The sequence below is a fragment of the Agelaius phoeniceus genome, chromosome Z, assembly GCF_051311805.1.
Source record: "Agelaius phoeniceus isolate bAgePho1 chromosome Z, bAgePho1.hap1, whole genome shotgun sequence".
In the NCBI taxonomy this organism is placed as follows: domain Eukaryota; kingdom Metazoa; phylum Chordata; class Aves; order Passeriformes; family Icteridae; genus Agelaius; species Agelaius phoeniceus.
The window spans coordinates 73,042,107-73,052,196 of NC_135303.1; the positions used below are offsets into that span (position 1 = coordinate 73,042,107).

General features: G+C 37.4%; 1 protein-coding gene across 4 annotated transcripts in view; it reads right to left on the reverse strand.

Moving 5' to 3' along the window:
• NLN (neurolysin) overlaps nucleotides 1-10,090 on the reverse strand; it is a 36,342-nt gene that overhangs the window by 25,987 nt on the left and 265 nt on the right. Inside the window, exons 2-3 of one of the 4 annotated variants that reach the window (XM_077171301.1) lie at nucleotides 9,629-9,765; nucleotides 7,855-8,080 (exon numbers count right to left, since the gene is read on the reverse strand). The exons of 1 other annotated variant lie outside the window; for it this stretch is intronic. The gene's annotated coding sequence lies outside the window, so the exon portion shown is untranslated. The remainder of the gene's footprint in view (nucleotides 1-7,854; nucleotides 8,081-9,628; nucleotides 9,766-10,090) is intronic. 2 more of the 4 variants (XM_077171302.1, XM_054652668.2) reach the window with 2 other exon arrangements.

Genomic DNA, 10,090 nt, shown 5'->3' on the forward strand with positions numbered 1-10,090 from the left:
ATAACAAAGCAGAAGAATGAAATGCCAACAAACAGAGAAGGCTGCATGCAGGTCTTCTGTTTGAAGGAAGGCAAAACTTTTTGTCAAAAGTCTTACAATTCTATAACAGAATTTCTCCAGAAATAGCCTAACCAAAATTATTTGATGCAAGACAAAAACAAAAGACAACATTTCTACCTATGCTTTATGTTGAAACTTTATTTTCCTTATTACTACAGATTCTTCAGATCTTTCCATTCCGATGTAGGTAAGTTGTTTATTTTTTCCTTTAGTGGCATACAGGAAGATCTGTGTCCAGATTATTGACAATTTCACTTTGAAAATGAAGTGTGAATAAAGAACGTTTGTTCCACCTCTGTTCTTCTTCTCTGATACCAATTGAGTTTTGGCACTAGGGCTTTAGTAACTTCTCCACTGGACTACTGAAACTTTGACTTTCAGATAAAAGTTTAGGATAAATTAAGCTGCTGTCATGAAAGCAAAAGCTTAAGTAATAAGATTCTCAGAATGCATTCGTTTCCCATCCCCAAAATCTACTGAAATCTACCCTGAATCTACAAATCCATTAAAGAACAGTACTTCATTAAGTCACAAACAGATTCTCAGTGGACTGCCCTGTATCTAGTTTTTCACACATTGCTACAAAGGTCTGGTAAAACCTCTTGGGAGGTAAAGGGAAGCTCCTCAGAAATAGGCTCATGGCTCTGAACTCTACCCCACACCACCCACACCCAAGAACACGAGGAAGACTACACAGTGTTTCACACCGAAGTCAAAATAAAAGTAAAGTGGAGTCAAAGGAAAACAACAGCCTGAGTAACAAAAAGTATGCTAAAGTGAAGGATACTAAGGAGATATTATTTTTAAAGAGAACCTATTGCTTTCAGTCATTCAGTATCTTCACCTAGAAATTTAGACAATACAGCCCTGCCTCTGACCAACTGCATATCTGCAAACACTAAAACAGTCACAGCACCAACATATTACATCAATTTCAGTGTGTGCAATAAGATTTATTAATAATTAAAGTTGGACTGAACTGAAGTTCATGAACTGGAATGTAGGGTTTCAGATTACCAGAAAACACTATTTTTAAATACTGAAAAAAGATGCCACCCAATTTTCTTAGTATATTGGTTAGCTTAATTAAGACATATACCTATAAATTTGAGAGCTGTAAAAATTATTGGCATAAATACCAGCAAGTTGTTCACTACCTGTTAGAAACAGGAAAACACAGGACTGCCCAGTTTTGAAATGCTGATACCTTGTTTGTTCTGTTGATAGGAAGATGCAGGCATTTATGCAGATCAAAAAATGAAATTGTATCACTGAGGGAACCTTTAACTTCCCAGATATATAACTGGAATATAAGTTCTATTAATAATTCTAAGAACCAGATGCAACAGCGAAGAGTTTTCTTCAAACACTGAACCAAGCAGGTACAAATATTATTTTAGACTTGCTTTTGGTAAACAGCACCAACATTACAGAACGCCCAACTACTGCTTGCACTGAGCAATCAAAAGTTGATTCAGTTTAAATTAGGTGGAAAGATGTTGCCTTGCATAGGCTGTTGCTAATGCCTGAACTGTTTGGTTCAAGCTGTTTCAGCTATCACACTCAGTTTTCTCTGGTGTAGAGCAGAACACTAGAGAACAAGCCTGGGTTAAGGCTCACATCCAGCAACAGCACTGCCTTAAGACATTTCTGTCAGTGTTCCCTCCTCTGTTGCTCATTTCTGCCTCTGTACTTCACTCCATCAATGGCATCAGCACAACTGTTGGCTACAGTCATACTTAGAAAATATTCAGGACAGCATATAAGTGAAAAATAAAGTGGACCAAAAACATCCAGGGGTGACAGCTTTTTGCCAGGTAATTGCCCTTTTGATGAGTGACTTCAAAACAGCTGTGTTGGCCTAAACAAAATGTCAGTAAAGTAAAAAGTGTCAGCAGCAACCTAAATTTTCACTACTGCCAGAAACACTTACAAAATCATGAATTTAGTCTAGCAAAGAGAGTCTCAAGATGATTGCTGTCATTAAGCATACCACTTTAATGCCCTAAAGTAAAAAGAGCTATTGATGCAAAGAGGCAATACAGGCATAAGAACAAATTAGACTAAATTGGTCAGGAATACATGAAAGCTGGAATTGCAACAGACATATATAAGCATCAGAGCAGTGAGACTCTGAAAGACATGTCCAGTAAGTCCCAGCAAGTCTATTTATAACATGGTGCTTGACTGGCTTATAAAATGTATTAGGTTACTTGGTTACCTAAGGTAGCATGGGACTACATTTGATCACCCCAAATGCCCTTCCAGTTCCTGCATTTCAGGTCCTTCAAAATTAACACAACTTTATTTATATTGCATTTTTGTAGTAAATATCTAACTGGCCTCTATTGACAACTTGCGCTGGCTTTTTTCTGGGGTGATCCCCATGGCATCTAATAATGCCAATGGAATGACATACAGGGCTGACTGAAATATTTTATGCATTTGTGCAGTGCTTCATCCATTTAGGAGAACATCAGAACAAAGGCTTCATTTGGACTTTCAGTTATAACAAAGATTATTACAGACACAGCTGTTTTTACAAATTATGGTGAAAACATAATTTGTGAAACCAGCTAATCTGCCAATCTCAGAAGCACTAAGAATGGTATTTTCTACCAAAAGCAGAGTAAGTTGAATAACACTTAAAAACTTAGTAGCTACTTCTAAAAAAGGTTTTTAAAGAAGAAAGCAAAGCTTCTAAATTGCAGGCTGCAATAATTGCAGAATGCCAGGTAATTTCTTTCACCAAAAAATCTACAATTTGATTACTTGCTGCTTCTGGACAATAGAAATTTAATTTAATTTTACAAAGGAGAAGAACCTTTATAATACTCCATTACAGCAATACAGTGGCCACCATAACTGCTGCAAAGACAAACAATGCAATTGAATTTACAGACTTATTTTTAACTTGCGCAATATCTTAAACATTTATGTAAGTCTGGTTTTGCTTAGAAACATTTTCCATGACTGAAATGTGTGTCAAGCAGCCTTTTGTTAGCATGTTCCATTAACACTGTTAAAATAAAACAAGAAAGCCACAATCTGTGAAGAAGCAGCAGGGAGACACAGCACCAGCTTTAGAAAATACAGACAAAAGCCAAGATGCTCCTACTACTGAGAATCATTATATAATACAGTCAAAATTTAAGCCTGCTATCCCATTTAAGTCTGATTACAAAATGATAGTTTTAATTCCATCAAAGACTTTTTAATGGCACTTTCAGTTTTCAAATTAATCTTCACTTGAACAGTATTAGTTACAATGACAAGTATAATTTTACAGAGTGAAGTAAATGAACTAACGTATTTTTGGGAAAAATATATACAGACCAATTTATTGTACTCGCAAATACATTTGACAGTTCCATGTAGCCACACAAAAATCAGGGTACATTGGATTCATGCAGAATGGAAAACTGTATAGTCTCCTGACAAAAGAGAATAACAGCTTCAGAAAGTGAAGTGAGAGCCAAGATTTCAAAAAGAGAGAAAGACAGAGGGCTGTGTGTGTGTGTGAGAGAGAGAGAGAGAGCAAATTCAGATTATTTAGTCAAGTTCTTAAATATTTTAATACAAATAAATACAATTAAGTCTTTCTTGCTGGACCTTCAGAGGACATTCCTACGGATATGAGTAAGATCGGATTTGCAAATCACAACTAATGCCATAAACAACTATTTCAATCAGCAACATACAGTATGAAAAATGCTGGAGTTCAAATTTGAGAGAAACATTTTGGTCTTTCTATTTTTTGAAACAGCATATCTTAGCTAAACAACACTTCCTGGTCTTCCAGGCTGCAGGAGAAACAGTGCTGCATGCTGGAAAGCAGCACTGTGTATCTGAAGACTGTACCCACTAGATACCTGCAAATCAATACCCACAGGGGCTCAAGGTTCTGACTCCACCTAGCGGCCTCACCAAAATGAAAACAAAAAACTAGACACACCCTACTAATAATAGGCAATAATAAAACCTGACAGTTTGCCTCAGGACAAGCTATTTGCTACTTGAGTACCATGCCATACATCAGTATTTCTCTGGAAGTCAGAGTCAAATGGTACCAAATATATAGAAATGACAGCAGACAGGCATGGTTTAAGTAAACTTTTTAACAGTCAAGCCACACATGAAATGGAATTAAAAAAAATTAAATGAAATTAAAAAGGATTTCAAAACCAAATGTCAATTCAACAGCATCTAATAAAACGTACAGTAACATTGGTCTGTTTCACATGATGAGCTTTATAAAAATTTAACAGGCTAAAATATTCATATTTTTTAGAGATCCTTAGTTTTTCCTTGAATTTAAAATATACTTTCATATTACTTTCAGTTTTGATGCACAACTTTAGACAAGAACTGACTGTGTTGACTGTGTATCTTATAGAAAAGCAATGACAAAATCAACCAAAATAAGATAGCTGGGTGGTACAGGGTAAAACAACAACGGGAAAAAAAAAATCCAAGACAGAACCAGCAGAGTTACATGGCTCAAAGTTAATCACAGGGCAACATTATTTCAGCTAAGCCAAAGGAATGAAACTAAAACCCTTCAATATATCACTTCTTCCTGCCAGACAAACACATATGAAGTCCTTTTTCCATTTCACTTCTCAGTCCTCTCATCTGTCTGGCTCTTAACAGTATATGCAACAGTGAATACATGCCTTGAATTCCTGGGCCATTTTCCTTGGAAAAGTATTTGGCTCTGTGTCATAACTGTGTTTGGCACAGACATATCTTACTGTAGCAAAACGATAGCATGTTTAGTACTTCCTAATTTTAAGTCCCATAATGGCCATTAGAAACTGATTTTTAAAGCTGCATTGAAGAAACAGAAAACCTAGCAGCTTTTGACAGTAAACCTTAATTTTTTCACACCTTTCAGAAAAAAGAAATTCTCTGCACCTGAGTTCACTGTACAGTCAACATTAACTGTACTTTTAGCCCTTCCAGTCTAAATGAGCAAGTCAAAAAAACCTACAAGTCATACAAACCTTTAAAAACCTTTATTAATACATTCATTACCCTCAGTGCTCATGACTTTACTATCTGACAAATGTTTACTGGTTTTCCAACAGAATTAACATCAGAAAACTAACTGAAAAGGTGCTCTATGGCAGCTAACAAAAAGCCCAGACCTTAAGTAGGAACTAAACCAGTGTACTCAAACATGACACAACTTACTTATTTCTTCTCCCTGTTTCCTCCAACAGTCTTTAAACAAAAGGAATTTGGAAACTGGTCTGATTGGCTTTCATATAAGGAGGTGATTTCCACACAGTAGTCTGCAGTAGAACACACAGAAATGCTAGGGTATGGTTTCTGCAGTGCCTGATCTCTAAAATTATGGTATCCATGGTTTTAGGGAAAAAAACAGAACAAAACCCAACAACCAATGAACCAAATAAAAAAAACCCAACATACCCTAAAAAACAAACCACAAATTACTACTACTACTAATTTAGGTTCCACAGCATTCTGTGAACTGTATCCATTGCGTGTCACAGCAAACCTCCACCAAAGTAACTCGCTTGCACGATCTCAGGAAAGAATATTCTTACCAACACTTGCACACAGTAATTGTACTATACGAGTCTGAGGCACAAGGCATTAACTGAGGTTGTCTTATTGTTTGGTTCTACTGTCAGGTCAATTGTGGAAACACAGTGGGAAAAAAATTGGTTTTAAGGTCCTACAGCTCTCTCAGATGCTTCTGCATAAACATGTGTATTTCCATCATGAGAGCCATAAACAGCAAGTGCAGGCTGTTTAGTGCAAACAACACACTCCCAGGATAGCTCAGTAGTTGAATGCAACTAGTTAACGCATGAGAAACAGCTTGTTGACTCTATCTGTAAAAGAGCTGGTACTGCAGGACAGAGAAAAATACTGGGAGTTTGTAAACGCTTTCTCTGATTGATAGCCAGTGCTAATCAGTACAGCCCCTTCCATGGAAATATGCTTTGGCTTCTCACTAATCTTGTCTCATACAGTCAAAGCAATGAGAAATGTTCCCTTGCCATCTCTAACAAGTCAAAAAACTCTGTGTCTTCACAGCAGATAATGACCTACTCTGCCTTACTTGCTTACCACCTTAAATCAGTCTTCCTATCTCCTTGGGCAGACAGTGCATTATGAACATGCCATGTTCACTTCAGTGCTTCCAAAATCCCAAACAGCTTGCTCAACACCACAAATTAGGAAGAAAATGGAGCCTGCTTTCTTCTCTGGCTTTTGAGTGAAAAGTGATTTAGTAACACTGTGCTTCACAGGCTGGTTACAGGTTATGTGAAATATTGTTTCACAACAATTAATATGGCAAAGAACTTTGCTTATTTAACTTTCCACTGAAGAAATAAAAAGTGTCTGTTAGAGATGGTACGAAAAACACAAGTGCCCAGTAATATTTTGCTCAGAAACAAGAAAAACCACCACCATACTCACCTCACCTTCTCTAAACACAGACAACATTTACCAAAAAAGAGTCTCCTCTTCAGAGAAAAATTCAGACTCAAAAATCTATAGTTCAGTTAATATAATCTATTTTATTTCTACAGATCATTGACCAAAAGGTCCTAAAGAAACTATGTTGTTGTGGGATGAGAAGGTAGGTCCTCTTGCAGGTAAATGGTTATAAAAATTAGGCTGGTAAAAATGGCTGCTTATTTTTCTGAATGGAACTGTGTGACCTGTGGAAGTCTGGAAGGTTCCATGCAGGGCTCTGTATTCTTTCATGTCTTTATACATAATCTACAAAAAGCTGGGATTAATAAAGTCACAAAATTTACTAATGATTATTTACCCATGACAATGCAGTGTACTAAAGGCAGCCACAAAGAGATGAAAAAGAATGTCACAACACAGAAAAGTTTAAAACCACTAACACAAAGTGAATTTTAATCTTAATAAATGTCACACACTTCTGACTTTACATACACAGGAGGAGTTGTGAGACATCTAATCATTCTGGAGACAAAACAGTTCAACAGAAAAAACAACAAAGAAGCAGCTGCAAAGAAAGAAATGATAGGATTTAGTAGAGATGGAATAGAACAAAGTGCAGAAATTCATGCTACATGCATAATACATGCATTTCTGATCATCTGAACAGTTAAACTCTCTCATCTTCTGTTCTCCCACTGGCTAAAACCTTTTTCTGTTCTACCAAGTCATGATGACTTAGAAATAATGAAGGCTTAGAAACAATCAGCTGCATTGAGCAATGGACTCCACTCAAAGTACAAATACTAACTAGACTGGGATTCTTTGGAGTGGGAAAAAAAAATCATAGAATAAAGCACAACTGAAGAAATATTCCAAATATCTAAATAATCATAAAGAGGATGGATAGAATGAACAAGGATCAATTTTTAACCTGTAACTTTCAACATAACCAGCAAGAGTTTTAGGAGGCAGTTTCAATATAAAAAGGTATTCCTGGACAGATTTTTATAGAAGATCATATGAAAAAACCAGTTTTTTGCTAGAAGTCCCTAATTCCTAGACTGTTCTGAAAAGATAATACTAGATGTACATATTATTTTACATGTTTTCTAAGGTACCTTATCCTGACTCCTGCTGAACAGTGGTTAGACTTTCCAAGTAACCCAAACTATTCTAAAGAAATCTTTCCAAGCCAGGCTTTTCTTGCTTTATAGTGAGAATGACAGAACAGGTATGTCCTCAAAATACATTAACAACATTGTTTAGCATGGTCTAACTGGTGCTCCATGGGTCAAATAAAGTTCACAAATGCTTGCCAGCTCAACAGTTTTGTCTCACCCAGTCCAGGAAATAATTTTGTTCTGTAAATTCCATCTAATAGACAAACTGCTCTTCAGAAGCCTGCTGTGGTTAGAAAGGTGGTAGCTGTTGCTTTTGACCACAGGAAAAATTGCTGCTGCAATACACAGGAGAGTTTGTGCAGTCCACAGATCACAGGGAAAGGCAAAAAATGTCCCAAATGTCTTGTCTGGCCTTTGCCATTTCTGAGGTCTTGGACCTGATACTTCAATGAAAGAAACAGATATATTATTGTTGTAAGTATGAAATAGGAAAATTACTATAGAAGTTCTTCCCATTTCTTTGTCCCCCAGTGTCATTCCTCCTTCTGCCTTTTCCCAACCTCAGTTTCTTGCTGGTTTTCTTCCTCAGCAAGAGAAAGGACAGTGTTCACAGTTTCTTTCCACTTTCTTTCATTATATTGTGTATATAGTGCAGTATGTCGGTACCTGTCTCACTCATGTACATGGATTTTCATACTCAAAACCCAATTTTGAAGATTTTCAAAGAAACACCCCAGAACTCATGAATTCAAGAATTTTTTTAGAACAATAAAATTACTTAAATCAGTGTGTTTTCTTTTATTTTTTTCATATATAGGAGTATCCTCATAAATTAATCAGACTTCAATGCTTAATTATCTAGCCAGTTTTTTTCCCATGTATTTTATCACATTAAATGTACATCTTTAAATCTTTTGAATCTGAACGGGAAAAAAATTAATTGGAAAAAGCCTCCTTCTGCAAAGCTGCCTATTTTAACCAAAAGAACCAAACCCTAACATCATTTTATTTAATATAAGGCATAGTACTTGACACTTGCTAAGAACGGTCATTTTTATGTCGTGTTAAGATGCCCTCAGGAAAAATAGAAGTTAGGACAGAACCTATTCAAGATTTCTGTGACAAGCTCCTTAACTTTTGAAAGTTGAGAGGTCACTATGACACTGTCAAGAATACTGTCTTTCATGAAATAATTATTTGGGCACACTGAAATGAAGACTTGAGAAAAAAAAAAATCACAAATAATGAAGTGCAGCAACCATTCCCCATTTTACTGATTTTTACTTAAGAAGGAGGTATCTTCATTGTCCAGCTGTAAACTGCAACCAAAGATAAACCTTTTGTATAAAAAAATTAAAAAACCCTTCTTGTGTTCTTTTTGATGGAAAAATCTATTAGACAAAGACAGAGTGAAAAGAGTGAAAATGACGGTAAAAAAAGGGAATGTAAATGTAAATTAGGAAAAGAAAATAGATGTGCACTTTATTTAGCACCAGAAAATAAATCACTTGATTTTCAACAGCAGCAGGAGCAGGAAAGAAAAGAAAATATTCTGAAACCTATTTTCTATCTGCTAACACCCCTCAATCCTAATTTGAAATTAACAAAGGCTGTGAAATAGGACAAAAACTGTACACTTTGTGCAGTAAGCACATGACTATCATTTCTCAAAAGACCATGTGAGGCAACCATCTTTTCCATTTCATGCTGAAATTCAGCTCCATTCTCTTTACCACAACGTACCCTCCAACTATTTCAGTGCTTCCTATCAAATGCAGTCCTTTAGAAAAACGGAGAGGCCAAAATAAAAGCAATTATGTTAATTTGTCTAGTCTGCCTAGAATTGACTACAAGCCTTCTTTCACACCGGGTTTCTGGGGTTTAGAGCTAGTGTTCATTATAAAGAAAATAAGTAATCTCCTATTTTAAAGCCTTTTGACGGTACATTGGTACCTGATTCGCCTGTCCTACAATGTGTAGTAGTGACACACCTTTTTATAAAGCTACTATGAGCACACTGTGAGCCGGTCTTGCTTCACGTACACCCTGCTGCAGAGCCCCGCTGCTACAGCCGCATCCCTCAATCCATTGTGTTCTGTCTGATTTCTCTTGCAGTGATTCTGACTCTCTGCAAAGAGTACCAAGAGGAGACCTCGCCTCGCCGCGCCCACCCTGCCCACCTTGAAGCTGGGCATAAGGGAGCCCGCGGCAGGGAGGGCAGGCTGCGGGAATGGCACCAGGAGCTGAGGCAATAAGCCTCACAGGCAGTCAGGTTTCCTGCCCCACTGTCCGCCTGGCCCCTCGGAGCGCGCCCCGCACTCCCGCGGCAGCTCCACCTCGGCCCGGGGCTCAGGCCTGGCTCCTCGAGCGAGGAGCGAGAACCTTCTACCAGCCGTGGAGCGGCTCCGGGCTGACCCAGCTTCCAGCCGGGCCGGGCGGCCCCTGCTGCCGCC